The sequence below is a fragment of the Panthera tigris genome, chromosome B2 (assembly GCF_018350195.1).
Source record: "Panthera tigris isolate Pti1 chromosome B2, P.tigris_Pti1_mat1.1, whole genome shotgun sequence".
NCBI classification, from domain to species: Eukaryota; Metazoa; Chordata; class Mammalia; order Carnivora; family Felidae; genus Panthera; species Panthera tigris.
This window is the reverse complement of record NC_056664.1, coordinates 75,709,197-75,714,098: the sequence shown is the minus strand read 5'-3', so window position 1 is coordinate 75,714,098 and position 4,902 is coordinate 75,709,197.

The window sequence follows — 4,902 nt, the reverse complement described above, 5'->3', positions numbered from 1 at the left end:
TGAATCCTTGAAGTTTAAACCATATTCCGATTGGTCTAATGTATTTTCTTTTCTTGTTTTCTTTTTCTTTTTCTTTTTTTTTTTGAAAGCGATATGAAAAGAAACTATCAGTAGCTTGTAAGATTTACATATAATAGGAAGTGAAGGCTCACTGAGTGTTTTGACTTTCTCATGGTGAGATTGTAATTATCTATGGTATATACATATACCGTATATAGCATGTGGAGTTTTGCAGCCTACAAAACCACATCCTCCCCCCTCCCCACCCATTTCGTCTAGTTGCACAGAGTATTGGCATAAGTAATAATGTTTAACCAAAATTCTCAGACTCTATTAAAAACCAAACAGCAAACTTAAAACTTGGCAGTGATACTAACCAGACCAAGACTTATAACTTAATTTATCAGAAAAATGCTCTACACAGTTTCATACTTGAGTGTTGATAACTAACAGTAACCAGCACATGGAGTCTTGTGATTTCTGTTATTCTTGGGCACAATGTGAGAACCTAAAATGCAAAAGCCAGTTGAGGTCTTGGTATTAGTTCTGAGGTATTTGTAATCATGAAGGATTAGCTTTTGTGTTCTTGCTTGCTCTTGTTTGTCACAGATAGTAGATGACCTTGGTTCTGTAAAAATCCATGACCTATGATAATTTTTCACTTAAGTAAAGTGGAAGAGAGGCTTGTACTTTCTTTTCACTTTCCATTGGGTATATAAGAGGTACTTACTCATCTGCAGAGAATAAATTTCTAGTATTTTGGGTTTTTTGCTCATTTTATTTCGTTTAAGTAGACCGTTAAAGAATGTTCTAGTAAACATTTTTAGATTCCAGTTTTTGCCAGGGAAGGAACACATGATATGAGTGGAATGGTAAAAAGAAAATAAATCCACCTCAAATTCTTTGATTCAAATGAGAAGTGTCTGTCTTTTTAAATCAAGAGGAATAATGTTGTCAGCTGTCCCTTAGATTTTTATAGTGTGGTTTTTCATTCAGGATATTTTTTCCATTTTGCTTTGAGATTCCTGATCCATGGTCTATAAGGAAAAAGGCATTTATGCTACTTATTTACGTCTCGTAACTCCTACAAATTGAAACCTCCCTTCCTCCTTAACTTTGTTTCTCTGAGTCTTTCCTGAAACAGATTCTAGGCTTTTATGGTATTAAATAACACTGTGAGGAATTTCAGGGGGTTATCTCCAGCAATCTGTCTTTTGGGGGTTGTAGTGCAAAGGCCAAAGCCCATTACTATAAAGACCCTCTTACAGGATGAAGGAGGAAGATACTAATTATGATAAAGGATCTATAAAACTTTTAACCTCAGCAGCATTTTCGACCTCAAAACTGGAAAAATGAAAACAGAATTAGTTTTTGAAAAATCCCTAAAATAATGTATACATGGTTGAAGATTTCAAAACAAGTAACTTCGATAGCACATTATGAGATGAATCAGAAAGGCTAAGAATGCATGGTGAGGAGCATTACCATCTGTCTGTTGAGAAACTAAAGTAATACGTCTGTTCCTTGACTCATTAACGACCTTTCATATATTTGTCAAGCTAAAGCAGTGTGATTTCCTTTCATTTGTAAACAGAATTGCTTTAACTCTTCCCTAGTTTAGATGGGGAAAGGGTGTAGTTCCTGATTTGCTTCTTTACTTTAACACAACATGGCTGTTAAATATTTAGGCTGATAACTATTTGAAAAGTAGTTGCACAGGATATGACTCTGTTTATGGATGTTGATAAATTTCCCCATGGATTCTGTAACAATTCATCAAATTAGTATTGATTTTTAAATTGAAGATTAGCACGAAGGGACACAAACTATTTCCAGTAGGTAGATCTGTATAAGATGTTTGTGTGTGGTGTTGATTGCTTGACAGAGATTTAGGAAAAGTCCTCATGAGTACATCCCAGCCTTAATGCTTAGTACAGTTCAAGAACAAGAGTTTTCTATCTTAAGAAGACATGGAAATTAATTAATGATCCATCCCCATATATACTAATAGGGAGAGCATTTTCCTTTTTGCTGTTGGTGATATGAAATGATACCACAATACGAGTAGAATTTTTTATTAATTTTTTTTGATTTAGCAATATTGTACAAATTGCTGTTTCCTTTAGGCTTTACTGTAAATATTAATCACCATGTCACTTCAAAGACTAGCCTTTTATCATTATATTAAATGACATACATGCATTGATAATTATAATTATATATCTGTATTTTATTAAAAAAGTGCTTAAGAAATTATATATTAAAGTGTGTTACTAAACCCTTTTACGACTTTGGAGGGTAATCATTTAAAGTGTCTATAAATGTTGTTCCAAGAACAAGCACACATATGAACACCCCAAACACAAATTTTGTAGCTTTCGATTACAAGGCATGGCAAAATGGGTCTGGCATTCATTTTTCATATGTTAAATATAATTTCTTGGTGCCCTGACCATGTCATTGAAGGTGAAGCCCTGACAAATGTTGAACACATGAAAATTCAAATGTAAGAAGAGAAGGACATGGTGGTATGTTTTGTTTCTGGTCTAGGGGAGAAGGGCAAGCATACAAGAATGAGGCGCTTTTACCACTGACCAGTGATGACAGATCACTTCTAGACCCCTTGACTGGAAAACATTCCAAGGGACATTGTGATGAGGTGATGCTGCTGCTATCACAGCCAGTCACATTTTGAAAATTAACACTTGCTTCTATACAAGCTCCTTCCCAGAGGTCAACAGCTTTTCACAAGCAGGGCACCCACTTGCTGACCCCTGATTTCTGGAATGTAGGGGGTCAGGAGACTTCCACAGTCCCCAGAAGAGATTGGAGCACAAGGTTGCTGATCTAGCAAAGGATCACCCTCACTCTTCACATTAATTAATGGAATTTTGAGCAAAAGAAACCTCACTTTAAAATGTGAATTCCTCTCGGGGTGCCTGGGTGGCTCAGTCGGTTGAGCACCCGACTTCGGTTCAGGTCATGATCTTGCAGTTTGAGCTCCAGCCCTGCATTGGTCTCTGTGCTGACAGCTCAAAGCCTGAAGCCTGCTTCAAATTCTATGTCTCCTTCTCTCTCTGTCCCTCCCCCGCTCTCTTTCTCTCTCTCTCAAAAATAAATAAACATTTTTAAAAAATGTGAATTCTTCTTGAGACATCACTCCCCAGATTTAAACCTAAATCAGCAACTTGCACCTCACTATGAATTAGATAAACATAAGCTTTGGAGGTAGCCAGAAGTTTGATTAGAAGAAAAGAGCAATTTTTGGAGTAGGGCAATTCTGGAAAGATTTGGAAGGGAAGAGGAAGGTGCAAGGAGAAGGCTCTCTAACCAAACTTGGTGTAAAGCCATTAAAAATAATCATTTCATGAGCTTCTTTCAGGAGTCATGGCAGAGCTGGTGGATGCTATGCTGATGCTGTCTCTAATTAGACAGGTTTGTAAAGAATCCTTTCAAAGTGCAACCATGCCGGGTTTCCTCATGGGGAGTTTATTGACTCATTTACATGGAGGTTTTCTAAAGCTTTCCATTGGAAATTAAATAATTTTATTAAGTTATTACCACATTATGTTTTAATATCCTTGATTGTCAGTCATTCTGTAAAATACGTGCTGAGGGATGCCTGGGTGGCTCAGTTGGTTAAGTGTCCGACTTCAGCTCAGGTCATGATCTCATGGTTTGTGAGTTAGAGCCCCGCATTGGGCTCTGTGCTGACAGCACGGAGCCTACTTGGGATTCTCTCCCTCTCTCTCTGCCCCTCCCCTGTGTGCTCTCTCTCTCTCTCTCTCTCTCAAAATAAACTTAAAAAATACATGCTGAGTTGAGAGTAAGGTTGACTATGTGAACAGTTAGGTAGACATACATGAATGCAACCTTCTAAGAGCTCAAAGCTTAAAAACATTAGTGATGGAAATGAGCAAATAATAGATATTCAAGCATAAAAACATCCAAGACATATATAAACATAGTCTCCTTCTACATGCTGATAGACTTTCAAATAATAAATTTTCTTTTTTTTGGAATTTTGATATGGTGAGAACATCATTCCTTGGGAATTAGGGAGCTTGGTTTCAAACCATGGACTTCCCAATCATGATTTTGGACAAAAACTTCATCACCTCAGATCTCAGTTTTTTTATGTGTGAAAGGGGTAGCCGAAATGAGGAACTTTACTGTTCCTTTCAGTTTTAAATTCATATGACAGTTTATAGAAAACATTCAGCTGTATAATAGGAAAATAGTTTTATAAAAATATATCTTTATATAGGTCTTTTGGAAAAAAATACATATTTGTGTATATCTATTTTTACAAAGAACATACCATAACCAGGATTATTTTATTTTATTTTATTTTATTTTATTTTATTTTATTTTATTTTATTTTATTTTATTTATTTTATTATTATTTTTTTAACGTTTATTTATTTTTGAGACAGAGAGACAGAGCATGAACGGGAGAGGGTCAGAGAGAGAGGGAGACACAGAATTCAAAACAGGCTCCAGGCGCTGAGCTGTCAGCACAGAGCCCGACGTGGGGCTTGAACTCAACAGACCGCGAGATCATGACCTGAGCCGAAGTCGGACGCTCAGCCATCCAGGCGCCCCTGGCAGGATTACTTTAAATTTATTGGATTACTTAGAATTTACCTTTTAAATGGAACTATCCTTTGTTAGTTATAATATGTAGGGCATACTTTAATGTTTTAGTATTTGGAAGAATCTGAACTTAAGGTATTTGCTACTTTACAGTGAACAGAAAAAGATGTTAATAAAATTTCTTTTTCATGATGCTCTTATTGAATGGCATAAAATTATTTCAATTTGGAATAAGTAGTAAAATATCTAGAGATCACTTCAAGTACATTCAAAATAAATTTAAATCATCATCCAGAAAACACTTGA